This window comes from Halichoerus grypus, chromosome 3 (genome assembly GCF_964656455.1).
Source record: "Halichoerus grypus chromosome 3, mHalGry1.hap1.1, whole genome shotgun sequence".
Taxonomy (NCBI): Eukaryota; Metazoa; Chordata; class Mammalia; order Carnivora; family Phocidae; genus Halichoerus; species Halichoerus grypus.
The window spans coordinates 132,622,385-132,643,292 of NC_135714.1; the positions used below are offsets into that span (position 1 = coordinate 132,622,385).

Genomic DNA, 20,908 nt, shown 5'->3' on the forward strand with positions numbered 1-20,908 from the left:
TCTTAATGGCATGGGAACAAAGCACTTGACCACCATGGAACAAAGGATGTAAACCAGAGTTGGTTCAAAATACCTCTTCAGTGTTCCAGTTCTGCTCCAAACTCAGGGTGGGACATCACAGTCTGTGAACTGAGGTTGGTGAGGACACATTTTCCCCATGGACCAAATGTTTGATTTCTTGCTTAGGAAAGGTAACAGACACACAAGGAAAGATGGAGAGTTTTGTTGTAAAATGGTTTCCATTTTCTTTTGTTTGGATAATTCCTTTTTTACTTGTCTCTTCTTAGTAAATGGCTTTCAGAGTTCTTTGATTTAGCATTGTACAAACAATGTGTTTTCTCTGTTTCTGTTTTAATTTTTATGGAATTTCAAATATCTTCTTTTTTGTCAATTATTAGGTTGTCACATTTCTGTCAATTCTCATAGATCTATTTTTTAAAAATCATCCACAGAGTGTAGTGGGCAGTGCTCAGGTCCCCTTTCCAGGAAAGGGGGTACCCTGAGGGCCAGCCCATTCACTCTGGCTGGCTGGCCTTCTGTCTGGGGCCTTGTCTGATGGATTACTTCCAGTTATTTAATATTTGTAATATTTTCCCTGCCCTAAATCAGCCCTCAACCTGTCTCATCCCTGAGACAGATTGATCCTTGTTGTGGAGATGATGCATCAATTTCTCACAGACAGATGTGCTTAAACAGTTATTAACGATATACTTTACCTTTCCAAGTCTATTACTTTCCTTCGTTTGGTTCTGACAAGTAAGCCTGCATTTCTCTCTGGAGGACTGTCAGAGTTGACAGTGGGAAACAACGATATCATGTTCTTAGCTTAGGTGTTAAAAGTTGCAGCCTAGGTATAGGACAAATATATTTGGGAAAAGTATTTACTAACTGAGCATGATCCTCCCTCCAGCCAAGACTAAAAGAAACCAAGACTTTTCTCTAATGCGGGAGGGAGAATTGGAGGGAACATGAATCAGGGGCAGTAACTCTCTTGGTTAATTCTAGGAAATCCAGGAGTAAAATAATTTGAGCTCTACTTTCTGCCTGGGGATCTGAGAAATGGTCAGCTCCACCCAGAGCTTCTGTGCTACTAGGACTCTGGAGAGCCAGTAGAGACGGCCATATGGAGAACCTAGAGTAAGGGGGTAGGCTGGGATGTCCCCAGAGAGAAACCTAGCCACACAACAAGTGCCTTCCTGCATGACTGGGCAGGGTCCACAGGCCTGCAAGGGTAAGGATAGTGTGGGTTTCTGACAGAGACCAGCAGGCCTAAGAGGGGCCTTACTGTGTGGGAGAGATGGTTGAGTTCTTCCAGGGATTTCCAGCTCAGAACAGGGAAGACACAAGGGATCTGTGACAGGAACCCATGGAGACATAAGCAGCCCAGAATGTCCTAAGGAAGAGAGATGACACTTACACAGGGACTGAATGAGACCATGTCTCTCAGCGATGTCAGGTACTATGCATTTGCCCAGGGGTTGAGTCACCCTGTGTAAGGGAGGACAAAGAGAAGACACTGAATTTCTTAAGAGTGGCAATTCAAAGCAACTTAGTTACTTTAGGACTCCATGCTGGGAAAAATGGAGTACCAAATAGAAGTACATTGAGTGATAGGAAAGTAGAGTTATGTTTTTGCACACCATGTTTGTGACATGAGCAAACTGTACCTTTATTAGCCACTGGATTATAATTTGATTTCTGGTGCTATTTCCCTAAATGTGCTCTTCTTGGCAGTCAGATTGCTTAGCCTGGCTAAATGCATGGCTATTTTAGCTTATCTGTTGGACTTTTAATGAGCTTGATTTGTGTAAGTGCAAGCTGGAGAGATGGCTCTGCTACTGATAACATGAAGGACTGCAGAGAGCTGGGGACAAAACGTGGCCTCAGGGGACATCACTCAAGCAGTGCAGCCAAATGAGGCCCTCCTGGGGTCACATTAAGGTGAGCCCTCCTATGGATTACCCATGAAACTGAGAGCTCCTTGAAGACGGACTAAATCTTCCCTACTTCTTCATCCCGTGTCTAGACGAGTTCATGCCAAATATGAGTTTTCAATAGACGTACTCAACGTGAGCCTAACTAAATACCTATTCTCCTCATTTTGATTCCTAGTGTCTTTCCAAGTCTTGCTGACTTAACCCTTTCCCTCCAGATAGCACTTTCCTTTCTGAAGATGATGGTGTGCCATAGGAGCCCCCTTTTTCATGCTACCATTTTGAGAAGCACAGGGCCAGGCACTCAAGTTCTCACATCCACTCCCACTGGGAAGGAGCCCTGAAGACAATGAGAGGAGGGGGAGATGACATGGGACCCAGTAGCCAAACTGTGGAACAAATAATTAGGGAAGGGCTTATTTTAAATCTCATGCCTCAGTGACTGTCTATGGAGGGAACAAATTCACCCATCTTGAACATAGTTCTGTGGAAAGAGGAGTCTGGGTTTTGGTTGCGGAGGGCAAGAGGATGTTCAAAATGGATAATCTCAAACCCATCTACGGGACCTAAAGCACGATAGGCTACCTCTGTGGTTCTTAACCATGGGCAACTTTGCCCCCAGAGATAATGTCTGGAGGTATTTTGGTTGTCACAGCTCTGAGGGCAAGTGCTACTGGCATCTTGTGGGCAGAGACCAAAGATTCTGCTAAACATCCTACAGTGTACAGGAGAGCCCCTGGCCACAAAGAAGTGTTGGTCCAAACTGTCAACAATGCTGCTGTTAAGAAACCCTGGGTTAATAGTTTAATTTAAACTGTTTTAAAAATACAAATAGTCTAAAAATAATTTAGTACTATCATTTAGTTATGTCTTAGGTACAACAACTGTAGAAAGATTACCACCCTGAAAGGACAGTATTTCTAACATCACTTGGATAAGCAGTTAAAAAAAAAATATAACCCTTACATTTGTCAGAAGTTTGAAGAAGTGGTAAAGAGAGGAAAAGCAATAATCTTGGCACTCACCAAGTGTAAACACGCCGCATATCACAGCTGGCTGTTTTGTGGGGAGCCATGGAGGTGATGCAGGCAATTTCGGTTGCACCCACGGCGGATGCTGTGGTATGCCGCCCGCATCTCCCACCTTGGGACCAAAATACTCTGAGAGCCTGTTGGCTGGATGCTCTCAACTGAGCTCCTCTCCAAAAATTGACCTTGGATGAGGGGAACAACCCAGTCCAAAGTCACCACCCCCAGGTACTTCCCCAGTAAGCCTGAGTCTGATGACTTGTCTGAGGGAAAAAATAAGGGCTTGACTCCTCACCTCATTCTGAGGCTACCCTGAAGGGCCATGAGAGCCGCAGAGTTCCCAGTGGGGTCATCTGAGGCCTTTGTCAGAATTCATGGCAGTCCACTACTCCTTCCTGTCCTGATGTCCTGATTCCTTCATCCTCCACAGTGGTTGATCCCAAGGGCCCTTCCTGATAAACTTGATCAGAGTGTGTTTCCCAGGGAACCCACACTACAATATGCACACTTTAGGATAATTTGGGACAATGTAACAGGGCCTTGTAAAGATCTTTGTTTCAGAACTGCACTGAACAAATTAATTGATAATTCATAGAAGAACATTTTATGTCCTTGTATCACAAGGGGGTTGGAGGGAAAGCAAAGGAAAGTCATTTGGTGGATATAAAGCTACTCTTTGAAATGATGCACAATGATCTACTGGAAGTAGAATGTGAGTAAATCATGTGATCTGACTGGACCAGGCCCTTTTGTATTTAAAAGTCTCTATTTCTGTATTTTGTTCCTACATATATCCAACTGCCATTTATTGGAACTGACAGGTGGACCATGACATGGGAAGGACTCTATAGTAGAGACTGGCCGCTCATCTTATAATTCTGTGTTGTGACGAGCCCATCACTTCCCGTTCCAATGAGAAGGAAAATATTTGATTTATCATCTTTAGTATCAACATGCACTTAAATCATAAAGAAAGAGGGAAAAACACAGAATATTTTTTCTATTTCAATTTATGTTTCTAATGGGGGAAAAGCAATTTAGCAAAGGCCTTTCAGCTCTTTCCACAAACACAAGTCTCCATTTTATGTAAATTACATGTATATACTGGGATTTGTTCTCCAAATTCTTGCAGGGGCTGTACTTGGATTTGTCTTGTTTGCAGACAGCACAGAAAATATAAGAAAGAAAATACTGCTATATGCAAGTTAAGGGCACTGTTTTTCCCCCCTGTTGCTGGTTGTAAAAATAATGTAGATGCATATCAATACCATATGCAGAGCAGACAGTAAGTATGTGGTTTAATGGAGAAGTGGAAGTAAATGTGGGGATTGAATTATATCCTAGTAAAGCTGCATATCCTTGTAGTGTTTATTCTTTAAACATCCTAAGCCCCTAGAGATTCATTCCATGTTGGCATTCAGTTAGAAAGCATTGCATTGCACTCCTGTCTCTGTTTAAGTCTTCTTGATGATTCTATCATTCCTGAAGAGTGCGCACATTGTTACAATGTATGTGAGGTGTATATTAGAATAACACAGGACTAAATTTTTTTTGCAACCAGTAATCACACTCTTGTATGTATGCCACACTCCTTTGTCCTTTGGTAAAGCAATGTGTTTTCATAAATATCTCCCTCTTTCTCATACATTTCCTGAGGAACAGATTGGACAGGTTTAAACTTTTTTTTCACTATGGATTAGTAAGTGGGGACACAGTGAGTTGCCATTATGCAAAAGCTAAAAGCTTATCTTTGTGAAGGTCAGAATGTACAGCCGAACCCCATGAAAGCCAATTATATTTAATCTTACTTCTGGGGAACTTGTTCAATTTGCCCAAGAAGTAGCATTCTAAATGAGTCTGGATAATTACAAATGAATCTGATCTGTTGGTTAAAAGAGGCCCAGCACAAACGCTACCTGAAACTAGAATGTGGGCAGTGAGGCCCCGTAGCTGGAGGTTTCAAGTCCGTTATGAACAGGGCTTTTGTTATTTTAATACAAAACATGATTTTAGCTACAGTTAAATAAAACAAAAGCCAAAATTTCTTCTGGGGTCTATGACTATTTTTAGCTCCAGTTTCCTTTTCCTCATCTAACTGGGAGGGAAAGAGAAGGCGTCCAGGGAGGAAAGAAGTTCTGGAAAAATATCAAGAGTTCTCTGGGACCTGAAAAGACAGTTGTAGGAATAAGGACCGCAGATTTGAATTTTAAATGAAGCCTTCATTACTACTAATCACATGAAGCAGAGAATAAATAAGACGACTCCCTCATCTTTGCAGTGACTCACAGCTCTTCAGGATCTTTAGTCTCTTGAATTCATTAAGTGTTCTTTTATGCCTTCACCAGGAACTAGCTCAGTAAATTAAACAAGCAGGGCCATCTTAAAGAAAACTGCTTTACTCTGTAGTCTTTCTTCCTTTTCCTTCCTCCCTCCCTCTTTTCTTTCTTTCTTTCTTTCTTTCTTTCTTTCTTTCTTTCTTTCTTTCTTTCTTTCTTTCTTTCTTTCTTTCTTCCTTCTTTCTTTCCTTTCCTTTCCTTCCTTCTTTTCTTTCTTTCTCTTTCTTCCTTTCTTCCTTCCTTCCTTCCTTCCTTCCTTCCTTCCTTCCTTCCTTCTTTCTTTCCTTTCCTTTCCTTCCTTCTTTTCTTTCTTTCTGTCTTTCTTTCTTTCTTTCTTTCTTTCTTTCTTTCTTTCTTTTTTTCTTTCTTTCTTTCTTCTTTCTTTCTTTCTTCTTTCCTCTTTCTTCTTTCTTTCTTTCTTCTTCCTTCCTTCCTTCCTTCCGTGTTTCACACAAATTGTTCTCTCTCTGTGACTGGGACAGCTTTAGCTACAGACATCCTGTGTCAGAGGCACGGGGTGGCTTTTGGCAGAGGAGTCACCATCACTCACATGCTAGGATTCAAAGCAGGTGAATCTTCAGTTTGTAGAAGTAGAGCCTGGCTATCTCAACAAGTGTTCTTGTAATTGAAATTAGTATTACAATGACACACTTTAATTTCTCCCACTTTAATCATATTGAATGCACACTAACAGTCCTAGGGAATTTTCTTATAACTTTGTTCTCTGTTGCAAGTAATAAATATTGAAAGTCATCAACAAGGCATTTCTAGTTATAATTAGCATTTGTGATGCTTATGTGAAGAGGGAATTCAAGATTTGAGTCTGGGCTTGGAAAGAAGGAGGCTCCCCAAGTCCATAACCTAGGCAAAAAAAAAAAAAAAAATTTCCTGTGGTCCAGCCAAATATCTTAGATTTCTGTAGTGGAATTCGAGTCCAAAGCTTCAGTTAAATAATGAAGTATTTTATTTTATTCCTTTGCCTTCTTTATATGGAAGTAGAGCTTTCTCAGGGACAAGGTGAGGGTGGGCCAGGCAGAGAGAATCTGACAGCTCTGTCCTGCCCCTGCAGTAAATGATCCACGCACGCTGGGTCACGGTTTCCCAGTCTGTAAACTAGCTGCAAGACGGTGTTGTTGTGAGGGTTTATTGGGATTGGAATTGTGTCTACTACAGTGCCAGACACTGAACATGCACTAAACCAATGTAGTTTAGGAAACAAAGAAGGAAATGGGAATACTGTAGGCTACAATTGGATTTATTATATAGAGGTGTGCTTCCTGTGTATTTGTAGGTGTCTAGCATCCCACTGACAAAGCCCAGGGGAGAGTACTCCCCAGGGTTGTAGGAGCCCGGTGGGATGAGAAGAAAAGCAGAGTTGGAAGATCATTGGGCTGTGAAGTTGTCTTAAGGCAGAAGCAGGCAACTGTAGCCAGTTTGGATGAGCACGGTTGCTTTTAGAGTCGCTGAGGCCGAACTGAGGAGATGGGGCTATGTGATAAGTCCGGATGGTGAGACAAAGTGGAAATCAGAGCACAGACAGCTTATGGGGGTGTTATCATTTTATGTCATGGGTGCCACCTGCTGGGGGAGATGTAGACCACTCTTACTCTTACGTTTCTTGACTTTTTAAGACCTGCTGGAAAGTAGAAATCTCTCTGGTAAGCAGTCCCCAGAGAATGTGATGTTGGGCTGCTGGCTCCTCAGATGAAGACTCCCTCTTGCAGTGGACATTGTGGGGGGGGTCTCCTCAACATTCATTTGCGCCCCTCCCCTGATGGCTAATACTCATGTGATTTGGATGGGATTGACCCCATCTCCAGCCTAGCTGGATATAAACCAAGCAGGGTAATCCCATTCTCCTTCTCACAGTTCTGGTAATTTACGACTAAGTCAGTATATGGCATGCCCCTAGCCACAGGGGTTAATTTAGGGTGGTCCAGTCACTGAAAATCTGAGGAATTTTGTTCAATGGTCAAAGAAATCAAGTTCTGTTTCATACTGATGAAATGAGGAGACATCAGTAGCTTTCCTACAGCTACAGCGAAACAACTTCAGGATGGAGCTGGCTGTGAGAGGCACTGTGTCCTTATGATATCACTGCATAAACCAGCTCTCAAGCTCACATGGTCTCTAGACCTTCCAATAGCAGGGCTAATAAATTCTTTGTTGTTGAACGTAGCTTGACATTTATCCTTAATTGCCACTGGGAACACCTTAATGGATACGATAATGGCTATGTGTCTCTACCAGATGTCAGGAACTTTTATTTATACATAAGAGTGCTAGTTGGGACTCATGTATCATTGCTGAGCTGCAAGAAAGAGAAAGAAGGATGCATAGAAATTTGTGCTCCATATGATTGAAGAGGCTATAGGGAAACAAAACCTCACTCTTGCAAAGATGGTGGACAGTTCAAGGGCTTAGAAAGGCACTTGCTTTTGGTAATACACTAACACAGAAGAGCAACTGAATTACAACTATTTGGGGGAAAAAAGAATTGTTTTAGGGTCTGGCTTTGCAGTTTTAAGTTGGAAAACTTCTTGTCTCACCAATGCTTTCAGTACACCGCTTTAAACACAAAAGCTTTGTGCGAGTGGATTTTTGGTGGTAAAAAACAGGGAATAGTTCTGAATTTCACTTCTGGCTTGACATGTTGCGGAGTAAGATCAAATGATCCATAAGCTAAAATAGGAGCTCAGAGTCAGAGGTTAATCTGAATTCATAAGATTCCATCCCCCTAAATACTTGGAGGAATGATGAGCTAACTCCCCTCAAGGGATATGATTCAAGTGGATTTTATTTGGCTGGCCAAAGATAGGATTTTTTTGGGGGCGGTAGTGGGGGGTAAAAATATTTGAGTTCCATACAGAAGGGAAAATTTACAGTATACATACTTTTGAATTTCTATGATGCCAAACAAAAGTAATGTAAATCTAGGGATTTAGGGGTAGTACTATGTTTGTGTCTATAGCACATATATTAGCTCATTAAAAAAAGTGTGGGAAGAAAATATACTAAAAGATTTTCTGTGATTGTCTTTGAAGTGTTGGGATTATGAGTGATTTTTAAAATAAAATATCTTCATTTTGGTTTTATATTTTGAAAGACTGATTCATTGAAATGGGTATTGGTTGTGTATTTAGAAAAATATTGTGTGTGCCATTTGGCTAGTATAAAGAATACCGGAGATAACTGTAGAATATCTGAAAAGACAACGGATGCTAGGCTCATTTAGATCAGAAAAGGGAAGTAAATTTAAAAAATGGTGGGGCATAAGGTAGATATGCAAGATGTGGACTTAAGAGGCCTTGGACTAAAACGAGAGTGGGGGGACAGAGGCCTCAGAGCCACAGTCCTTTGATAGACTCAAGACAGCTCAGATGTAGCCCATTTCCTGTCACCCACCCTCTAGGGAAACCCAAACTTGGGATACCAGTTGACTATATGGCAGCATAGGGAGAAGACAAACATGGCTTAATGTTGTGATACTTTTGATTAAAGTTGTACCAGCAGGTCGAAGTTCAGTTGGATCCCCAAAACTTTGGGCACAGTCTTGGGTCTTTCTCACTCCCTTTCAGGCTGGCATTTATTTATATGGTGACTTAGGAGCAAAGCTGGATAGGGCTGGGCACCCTGGGATGTGTGGTTAGCCTACTGATTGAGGCTCATAGCTTTGGCTGTCAAATATCTGGAATGCTGCAACCACTACATTTTAAACAAATGGATTGTAGCCACAACGTCATCATTACCATTTGCATTTAGTGAATATTTTTATCTTAACATTCTGGCATTTAATAAGGCAAATATGAGGTTATGTGTTTGGATTTCTTTTACATAAATCCAGTCATAATCATGTATTATTGTTTTTTAGTAAGCTCCGAAAATTCACTAGAGAAAGAAGGTTTAATCAGGAATAAGCGACAGGCTCCGTGTTAAACACTTTCCTTACAGCGGAGCTGAATTTCTGAAGACTGTCTCATCATTATTCACCACATAATGACAATGTCTACTTATTTTCAGGAGCATTAACAGGAACTATGAGAATCCATGGATAACCTACTTGGTTGATCTGGCAATGGATTATTGTTCTGGGAATAGTCATACAACCAGTTAACAACTATTTAACTTCCCATTTATTCCTTGCCTACTGTGTGAAGCCGAAGAAGATAACCTAACGAAGAGATAGGGAACCGTGCCTGAAAGACATGTTTCATACATATTCCTAAATACACTTATACCTAATTGAAAACAGTAGGTACATATTTTTCTTGGTTTATTTTATTTTATTTGTGCATAGGGTTCAGTAGTTATTTTAAAAACAGGGCTTTGCCTTGGTGCCTTCGTGCCTCGCCCACCACCAGCCCGTAGCTCCCACTCCAAGTGCTGACAGCTCCCAGCAGCGTCCTTCCCCAGACAGCTCCCCTCCACCAAGTGGGAGTCATGTCCTTCGGGTGGTTATGCCCTACTTTTTCACCATCCTCTAGACTGCAAACCCTGCACCACGCGGGTGTGAAATGCTAGCCCCCTTGCGTTAGGAGTAATCACCCCTGTGGTCTCCAGTAGAGCTTTACCCCCTTGCCTAAGCCTGCCTCCCTCACTTCCTGACAGGCTCATCCTGAGAACACTCCCTTAATAAATCTCTTTCCCCCAACTCCCCCATCTCATTTTCTAACCAGGCACTAGTATGTACAAATCATATATTGAAGAAATAAAAAGAACACACGCACACACGAGTACAGTATGTATTCCCGAGTAGAGATCTTTGTATGTCTATTTCAGAGCTAGAAAGCCTGCTTGCTGTTTGGTTACTTTTGCTTTTGTCTAAGCCGAAGGGCGTTTACAGCTGAGAATATTACTGTGCTGAAAGGGTACCCAACTTTTGAATCGCGGTTTATCGGCTGTGATTCCAATTTTTTTTTCTTCCCCAGTTTGTTTGGGACGATGGCGGTACTCAAGCCTTGACCGCCGACCTCGGCACGGGTAGAGCCGCTCCTTCCGCTGCAGCTTCTCGGCCTTGAGGTTTTCCTCGTGCTAGTTCAGCCGGTGGTGGTGTCTGGCACGTGTTTCGTGGGCCGCAGATCCCGGGCTCGGGCTTCTTAACCACTGTAGAATTTCCCGAAGTTCTCTGAGTCTGGTTGATGACAGTGAGAACACGGGCGATGGATTTGCGCACGACTTGGAGAGCTTGGAAAGCCATGCCTCCTGTCGCTTTGGCGACACGCAATTGGGACAGCTCCACCTTCAGGTTTTTCAGCTCTTGAAGCAGCTCCTCTTTCTTTTTGCTGCGAAGGTCTGGAAGGTCTCAGGAGTTAATCTCGGCCATGTCTGCACAAACCGCTGCTGCCGCCCAGGTAAAGAGGCAGAGGGAAAGAGTGTGGGTCTAAATACCTTAATCTATCACACGGAGGTAGATTTCAATTAGATTGGAGAATTATTGAGAGATTAAAAAAATATTATTATGGAAAGGGCTTATTTTGGCATTGCAGGCTAGAGGTTCAATCTTTTCCTAGCTAATGGATATATATCTCTAACCTATTTGAATAGTTTCCTTATTGTTTTACCTTTCAAGCATCCTCCAGCTAGGGATCTAGGAGACTGATGAAGTAACTTCCACCTAAGACAATATGTATCCACACCTTGAGGCCATAACCTTCTATCTGCCCCTGTGGATTTTTAGGGTTACATTTTGCTGATGTTCTCAATTGTCCTATATGCTTAAAACATCCCTCTCTTCATTATAAGATATTTTCCTTCCTTCCTTCCTTCCTTCCTTCCTTCCTTCCTTCCTTCCTTCCTTCCTTCCTTCCTTCCTTCCTTCCTTCCTTCTTGCCTTCCTTCCTTCCTTCCTTTCTTCCTTTTTTCCATGTGTAAATTTATTAAGAATGCCAGCTCTGGGTCTGACTGTCTGAGTTGAATGCTGCTCCCAACACTAGGAGCTCTGGGCTTTAGAGCAAGTCATTGAATTGCTCTATGCTTTGGTTTCCTTATCTGTAAAAACATTTGCTTCATAATGCCATTGTGAGGATTCAATGAGTTAATACAGCTAGAATACATTTAGAATGAGCGTGTGGTACTCCTATGTGGAATTTAAGAAACAAAACAGGTGAACATAGGGGAAGGGAAGGAAAAATAAAATAAGACAAAAACAGAAAGGGAGGCAAATCATAAGACACTCTTAACCATAGGAAACAAACTGAGGGTTGCTGGAGGGGAAGTGGGTGGGGGGATGGGGTAACTGGGTGACGGGCATGAAGGAGGGCACTTGATGTAATGAGCACTGGGTGTTGTATGCAACTGATGATCACTAAAGTCTGCCTCGAAACTAATAAAAAAAAAATAATAAAAAAGAATAGTGTGTGGCACATTATAATTGCTCATAACTGTTAGTCAATGTTTACTAATAAGTAGTAGTTAGTTTGACTCTATCCATGGCATTCTGAGGGCCATAGAGATCTCCATCCTTTTTCTTTTCCCCCGTGTCTCATGCTGCCATATCCCCATCTTTGTCAGGGTCAGAGTCCTGGAAAGCTCATTGCATTGACTTCAAGGTTCAGGACCTGCCCGGGACTCTCAGTTGTCCTTGCTGATTGCCACGTTTATGAGGTGTGTTCTTTATACTCCAGCCAAGCCCTTGACCCTTTGGCTCACCCTATATGGATGCAGAGACCCCCTTTACTCTGGACAAATCCTGTTTCCTTGAGAAGGCTGACTAAGTCAAAGAACGTTTATCCTGACGAAGCTGTTTACAACTCTTAAAGTATCTAATTATTTTCAGGTTAGACATGTCCTTCCGGCCTTCATTTCAGTCTAAGTTTAAGCATGATTTGCCTCAACTTTTCTTAAAACCAGGGAAATCGTTTTAAGAAATAGGAAATATCAACATAATGGAAGAGAACCAGAACACTTATGCAGATAGCATTTCAAATAACATATTCTATAGCTGATACACAAGATAGGTTACAGGTTATTTCCCCCTTCTTTATAAACAAACTCATTTCTTTTTCTGACAATAGAAGCTATGCATGGACATTGAAAGTAATTTAGAACAGAGAATAAAAAAATAAGAATTAATTACAATCCCACCATACTTAGTGAGACACTTCTAATATTTCAGTAAACTTCTGGACTTTTTTTTTTTTTTTTCAGAAAAAAAGGCTTTAATTTTTTAAAAATGCTATTATGACATTTCTTTTTTGAACATGTGTTGGTGTATACTTTAATTCTCATTATTTTTATTGTTATAAAATACATTTCTCCCACTTAACTCCTAAGTGTGCAAGAAACTTAAGATTTAAATTTTTTGCATAGATGGGGGTTTGAATAAAAACCAAGATGTTTTTAAGGATTTTTAAAATCACTGTTCTGGAAGGAATGAAAAAAAGGAAGAGACCAAGGGCAATTTCTCTTGAAACTTCCAGGTCAAAAGTAGAAACACAGTAGTTTAGAGTGGAAAGAGACTCACTCCCATCTTATTTTAACAAGGAAACAGAAGCCCAGGGAGTTTATGTGACTTGTCCAAGGTGACACCCCCACTTGAATGTCTATTTTTGCTGAATCTCCTTGTCAGTGGCCCCATATTAGCTCCTGCATTTTTCTGGGTAAGGTACACAGGTTCTGGTCTTTCTGATAGTGCATGTGAGTAGAAGGTTTTCCTGGAAATGTGACGTGAGTCTTCTATCTTCTCTGTCTTTGTAATACATAGATTTTTATATTAACTCTGTCAATATCCATTCTATCTTGATGATTCTGTTTTCTGAGAATTTGGCATTGTCTAGTATAATCCAAAGCTGATAGGTGCATTTAGAACCATGATTTTGAGAGTTATCATCTAGACATTTATAGTCAAGCAGTTTCCTTTGTGAAATGTTTTCCTGGCATTGCTGTCCCCTAGGCAGGCAGTATCAGAGGGCTTACTATGCATCCGAATTTTAAAAACTCCTAATTGAAAGCCAGCATTTAATTGAATTAACAAAGAAGCATAGATCAATGAGAAATATTTTGGCTGCTCCACAAATGTCAGCATAAACTCTGAACAGAATTCAGGGAAACCAAAATACTATAAATTTCCAAAGTCATTCAGAGAAAGCCCCATAAATTTAGGGTTGAGCACTGTACTGCAAAACCCAAACATCATCATTGTTATTTTTATTATTATTATTTTTAAAGATTTTACTTATTTACTTGACAGAGAGAGAGAGAGAGCACAAGTAGGGGGAGAAGCAGGCAGAGGGACAAACAGACCCCCAGCCAAGCGGGGAGCCCGACATGGGGACGTGGGACTCCATGCCAGGAGCCTGGGATCATGACCTGAGCCAAAAGCAGACGCTTGACTGAGCCACCCAGGCACCTGAGGATTTCTATTTCTTTCAGTTTCAATAGCTTTAAGCTCCTTGGGGAAAAGGGTTATTGTTTAATTAGTAATTAGTAAAGGATTGGTGTTGGCAGCACTGTGCTATGTTGCAAGAGCATTTTTATTACTATAATGGGTATGGTTGAATAGGAGAGTCCGGGGGGAGAGGGGGAGGTGTTTCTATAGCTCAAGTGGTCTTGGTGTGGGTGTTGACTGCTCCCAAGTACTGTCCCCCATGGTCTGGCCAAGGCATGGTGACTCATCAAAGTCATATCTTCCATCATCCCCACCAGTGGTTCTCACTCCCACCTCTTTATGTGCATGATCCTGTCAAAGTGGTAAAACTCTTCGGGGGAAACCTACTGAGGCTGCTCCCTGGAATAATCTCCATACTTTTCTCTCTAAAGATGGTGGGAACTTTTCTGGCTTCCCTCTGTGCCCCTCTCCCCCAAGCTGAAGGATGTCCACATATTCTCTGTATACAAATACGCCATATCATAATCCTTAAATTACCACAGCTCTAGATGCTTATGGGAATCACAAATTGTTTAGTACCTCACGGGAGAAGAAGGACATCCCCATAGTTGAAAGAATTGACTTAAAATAATTTACTCATATACCATGATTAGGTTCTTCATAATATGTAACATAGTTGCCAAATACATTTAAAGTGGTGAGGGTTGGCTACAATTTCTCTACTATATTATAATGAAAGAAAGTTTATGTTCATATACAGAGGTGAATTAAACTAAAGTTTGTTAGAATACAATATCTTTAATATGTCCTACAGCTTACTCGAGAGACTCAATGAAGTCCCAACTCTCCTTTCTGCTTGGGTACTCTGACCATACCTTGCATGAAAGGTGCACTTGAAACAGATACAGCAGCATTCCAGAAGGAAGATTCTTTTACCCTTGTAGTTGAAATCAGACATTCATAAATCTTTCTGTATCAATGACTAGACAAAGGACAGATTAGGAATTTGAGCCTCAGGTTCTACTGTAATGGAGAAAGGTGGAGGTTTTGCTAGATTCTTAAACCTTCTTCATCAAAGACTGATGAACATATCTCAGATATGTTACTCAACCCACATGTCATGAATATGTTTGATTGTTTCACCAGTTAAGAGACAATTTCTGAAATTTATATGCTAGGCACCAGGCCGTACTTTTTGGTTATAAAGACCCATGTCTGATACTAAGTATGATAATTGCCAAAGTGTCAATAGTTGATTGACACAGGGTAAAAGAAGTACTTATAATAGCAACTTCTAGAGTACAGACCTTTTTTATATAATGTTAGTTGACCACCCTGATCTGTGCGCTCTTGATTAGGACACCTGCCTTTGGAGTTTAAACTTCAAGCCTTAATCAACTGCTGCATACATATTATCGCAAAGCACATGCTGAAGTATTTAAAATTATATTATATTTAAAAGTCCATTACAGTCACTCTTAACAACTTCAAAACTTCTAAGTGCTCCTCTCAGGGACTACTGAGTGAGGTTGAGGATGTAGTTCAAGGTGCTCTTCTGTCTTTTTCCCATCAATGGAAGAGAAAGGAACCAACTCCAGTTTCTAAACTCTAGAGACTCTGTGCTCACCCAGAATACTGCTGCATTCTCCCATTTAACCATTTTTTTTTTTTTTTCTGAGAATTATTGCCATGAACCTTTTGGTGGAATATCTTCCCTTTGAAAATCACAGCAGAGAGTTGAATCCCACTGGGGAAGTGGGACTTATGTAGTCAAGCAAGCAGTTCTTTGCCTGTTCCAGCCATCCTTCCCTGGGGCAACTTCAATCAGAAAGTTGGGACTGTTGGCAAGGAGGAACAGAATTTAATGTTATGTCTCAGGTAATTGCAAGATGTTAATACTTCATATTTATTCTGTAACACTATTTTTGGAAAAAAAATCTGTGACCATTCTTTTGCTAAACCATATGCATAATATACAAATAAAAGTCATACATAAATAATACAATATTGTTAATAAATACAGATCAATATTAAGAGTCTATGGATGTGCTCTAGATGTATAAGATGCTTCTTCATATCCTTGTCTTTGTAGATCTCATAGTGAGAACTCTAGCTACTCAGCGAACAGTGAACAATAAGGTGGAAAAATATTTCTTTTCATTCGATGCTTTTCCCATTTTTCTTTCCCCTTTCCCATAAGCCACGAGCACCTTAGCATCTTAAATTTATTTTTATTTTGAAATTTATTTTTAAAATATATGCATGCATTAAAAGTCACTTTTTAGTGCACAGTTCTATGAGTGTTAACAAATCAAAAAATTGTGTAAACATCATCTAGATACAGGTGCCCAAAAACCCCTCCTGCTGTCCCTTTGTGGTCAAATCCTTCCCCTTCTCCTAATCCCTGGCAGCTGCTCATCTGTTCTCCATCCTTACAGTTTTGTCTTTTCCAAGTGGAACAATTTGGGTGGAATCAAATTTTGTCTAGTTTTTGAGTCTAGCCTCCCTGACTCACATAAGGCATTTGAGATTCAAATATGTTGATGCTTGTATCAACACACACTCCTTTTTGTGGCTGAGTAATAATATTCCACTGTACAAATGTACGGCAATTTGCTTATCTACTCACCCGTTGAAGGACATTTGGATTGTTCCCAGCTTTTGGCAGTTTTGACTAATGCTGCTATAAGCATTCATATACAGGATTTTGTGTGAACGTAAGTCCTTATTTCTCTTAGGTGAATACTGAGGAGTGGGATTGCTGGGTCATATGTCAAGTGTATGCTTCACTTTAGAAGAAACACCAAATTGTTTTCCCAAGTGGCTGTGCGATTTTGCATTCTCACACACAGTATATGAGAATTCTAGTTGTTTTGCATCCTGTCTAGGATTTGTCTCCCCCACACTCCTCCACACCCATTGTAGTAGATAAGTAGTGATATCTCATTGTGGTTTTAATTTACATTTTACTGATGAATCATGATGGTGAGCATATTTTAATTATGCTTGTTTTCCATCTGCTTATCTCCTTTTGTGAAATGTCTGCTCAAATCTTTTGCCCATTTTTTAATTGGATTTTTGTTTTCATATAGTTGAGTTTTTAGAATTTTAAAAATATATTTTACATATGAATTTTAATCAGATTTGTGATATGAAAATATTTTTTCTCAATCTGTGCCTTACCTTTTCATTCTATTAGTAGTCTTTATTCAGAGAGCAAAACTTTAAAAAAATAAGTCTAATTTATTATTTTATTTTATGGATTTTTTTTTTTTTTTACCTATTGCACCTAAGAACTCTTTGCCTATCCCAAGGTCAAAAGGATTTTCTACAATGTTTTCTTCTTGAAGTTTATAGATTTATTTTTTATATTTAGCTCTATGATCCATTTTGAGCTAATTTTTGTATAGGTGTGAGTAGTAAGTCAGGGATCGATCCTTTGCACACAGATATCCAAGTGTTCCATCACAATTTGTGAATAGAAAGGATTATTTCTTCTCCATCGCACTGTCTCTGTACTTTTGTAAAAAATCAACTGTAGGTTTACTTTAGAACTAGCTCTTCTGTTCTATTGATCTATGTGTCTTTCACTAATGCCACACTGTCTTCATTATAATAGGTTTATAGTAAGTCTTGAAATCAGGTAGTCTGAGTAATCTTGTTTTTTTTTTCTTCTCAGAATTAGTTTAGCTCTTCCAGTTCCTTTATTTTTTTCATATAAATTTTAGAATCAATTTGTTCATATCTATAAAAAGTCTCACTGGATTTTGATTGAAATCATGTTGAATTTATAGATCATTTTGGGGAGAAATGACATCTTAATAGCATTGAGCCTTTCAACTCATGAGCATGGCATATTTCTCCAATTGTTTAGGTCTTCTTTAACTTCTTTCTTTCTTTTTCTTTTTTTAAAGGTTTTATTTATTTATTTGACAGAGAGAGAGAGAGCACAAGCAGGGGGAGCGGCAGGCAGAGGGAGAAGCAGGCTCCCTGCTGAGCAGAGAGCCGGATGCAGGACTCGATCCCAGGATGCTGGGATCATGACCTGCAACGAAGGCAGACGCTTAACTGACTGAGCCACCCAGGCGCCCTTCTTTAACTTCTTTCATCGTTTTGTAGTTTTTAGCATACAAATCCTGACGATATTTTGTTAGATTTATACCTATGTATTTCACTTCAATTTTTTGTTGCTATTTTAAATAGTACTGTTTTCTCTTAATTTCTATTTTTAATTTTTAATGCTGGTATATAAATATAAATAATAATTGATTTTTGTATGTAATCCCCATATCCAGTGAATTTGCTAACCTCACTACTTGTTTCAAAAACTTTTTTTGTAGGTATCTTGGCATTTATTATTATGTTAATAATATTATCTACAAATATAGACAGTCTTCTTTATTTCTATTCTGAATGCTTTGATTTCTTTCTCTTATCTTGTAGAATTGACTAGTATGTACAATACAAGGTTAAAAGGAATGGTGAAAGCAGATATCATTACCTTGTTCTTGATCTTAGGAGGAAGGCATTCAATTTTTCACTGATAATTTTGATGTTTGTTGTAGGTTTTTTTCTTATAGATGCCTTTTATCAGGATAAGGATGCTTCCTTTTTTTTTCTTAGTTTGCTGTGAAATTTTTAAAAATTATGAATAGATGTTAAAATCTTATCACATCCTTTTTTCTAACTGTTGAGATAATCATATGGTAATTTTTCTTTAGTCTGTTAATATGGTCAATTACATTGATTTTTCAAATGTTGAACCAGCTTTGCCTTCCTGGTATCAGCCCCAGTTTGGTTGAGATGTATTATCCTTCTTCATATTGCTGGATTCAATTTGCTAATATTTTGTTGGGGATTTTTGTATCTATGTTTATAACAGACATTGGTCTATAGTTTTATTTTCTTGAAGCAACTTTGACTTACTTTGGTACCAGAGTAATGCTGGCCTCCTCAAATAAATTGAGAAATGTTCTCTTCTCTTTTCTGGAAGAGATGGCATAGACTTCCCAAAGTTTTTGCTGTGCTTTTTGGGGTCTCTTCTGTGTGTGTGTAGCTAGAAGATTAGCTTGGGATTTGTGTTGGTTAATATACAGAATTTGGAAATCCCTTTTCCATTCCACTCCTCTCTGGGATGCCTCCCATGCTCCGTGGTTCCCAGGGAGCCCTAGCTCCTATTTAATAGCTCAGAGTCTGGGTGTACTCTCACAGGTTTGGCTCCATGTGAAATTGCAGAGTTCGAGCAGTGGTGGCTGCCCTCGGAATAAAGTAATGACAGAAAATAGAAGAAAAACAAAAAGAATTTCCCCCCTACACTGTGGGACACACAAGAGCTCCATTTCCCATTTTTGCCAGAGGGAAGGGTTTTCCCTTAAGACTTTAGGTGCCCACGACCTGGCTTCCAGTACTGCGGCTGTCACAGCAGTGCCATTTTGAGACTGGACCTGGCTTCAGGGAAGAGCAGAAGAGAAAAGGAAAACAGGAAAAAAGAAGGAGAAATCTCTGTAGACTTTCCTGAATGCAAAGGTCCTCTTTTCTGGCTTTCTGGTTAGAGAGGGGGCAGGGTTTTGTTTTTTGTTTTTTGTTTTTGTTTGTTTGTTTTTTCCTGGAGTTTTCACTGTCCATGCCTGTCGCACAGTTTTGGGATTTGGCCCATTTTTGGGTGAAAGCTTAGACATAAATGAGGGGGAAAAACCCCAGTAAACTCACTACTACTGGTTATTTTCTAAGTTTTGACTTTCCTTCCTAATTCTGTCCTTCTGTTGTTTAGTTTTCAGAGTTTTCCGTTAGTTGTTTTTCAAAATTCTCCAGAGTTTATGGTTGTAATCAGTAGGAGAGAGAGTCTGTACAGGATTTCCTCCACCTTGATTGGTACTCAAAATCTGCAATTGCTTTTAAAAAGTTAATTGTTACAATAAAACCATTCTATATGTGTCATTGCACTTCTTAGTAGTTATTCCTATGTCAGTAAACATGAATCATGATTACATCTTAATCCAGAAACCTTGATGTTGCAATTCATATATAACCAGTTACTAAATCCTGCTGATTTCTACAGAGAGTCAGGAGGGGGGTGGTTAAGAATATTAGTTATTATCACCCTCAACTGTCTTGTTTTGAGTCCTGGTCCTCCCACTCACTAGTTCTCATGCTGAGAAGTTTATTTAACACTTTGGTTAACCCTACAAAGTGGGGATAATATTACCAGTGATAATAAATCTTAAAGCATTTGTTTCAGGGATTGAGTTAATACATATAAAGCAGTTAGAACAATACCTGGTATGTTAGAAGTTTTAGTTATTACTCCCCTCATCTTTGATATCTCTTGAATGTATTTATTTTCCACTATTATCATCCCAGTTCCAGTAGAAATTTGAAATACTTAAGACAATATCATCCTAGGCTCTGAGAACTAGAAATCAAGATTTAAAAACTGTGCAGTAGGAAACATAGGAGGATTTAAGTGATTTTTGAAGCATTTCAAACTTTTGTTTATGGAGTCAAGAAAAAAAAAATCACAACAATTGAGGCAGAATTTAAAGGTAGACAAGAGGGGAGAGGTTCCTTTACTGGTTCCCGAAGTTCATAATGCTGCACAGAACCAGCTGATTGAGAGATTCTGACTCAGTAAGCTCAGGAATGTATAATATTAACAAACATGTCCTCATCATTCTGATACAGATCATTCTAGAAGCAAACACTGAAATCAATACTGTTTCTTTGACAGTGTGATAAAAGTTTACAATGTGCTAAGTTCTATTTGAAAGTTGAATCATTTTGTTGTTTTGTAAAAGATGACCTGTTACAACATCACGTCACATCTAAGGGCACAAGGAATGTCCCAAATGGCCCGTGCATTAGTGTCAGCCTTTCCCATTAACTCTGTGTTTTGTTTAGTGGGAAATAATTTCTCCATAAGCAATGATCACCTTTTAGTGCTCACTCTCTTTGATTTGGGGGCAACGTACGTTTCACCCCTGACTGCACATCTACTGCTGTTATTAGCAGTCTCTCAGCCAGTCGCACCAGCTACACTCTGGTGTTGCCAGAGATGTTTCAGATTCTGAGGTGACTTATCACTTCCTCCTCCAAATTCATGGTTCAGATTTTGTTCTGGCTTAAAAGGCAGAGTAGACCAGGAATCAGGAGGCTTGCCTGGCTTTTCAGTCCCTGACAGGGTAACTTTTGTTCATCCAGTCAACAATATGGACTGCTGTTCAACAAAATGATGTTATTGATGATATCTAAAATTTTATTCTATTTTCTTTTTTTTTTTTGTATTCT

At 39.7% G+C, this 20,908-nt stretch overlaps 1 pseudogene; it reads right to left on the minus strand.

The window, feature by feature from the left end:
* Positions 1–9,205: 9,205 nt before the first annotated feature.
* LOC118532403 (large ribosomal subunit protein uL29 pseudogene) lies at positions 9,206–10,621 on the minus strand (annotated as a pseudogene).
* Between the last annotated feature and the right edge of the window lie 10,287 nt (positions 10,622–20,908).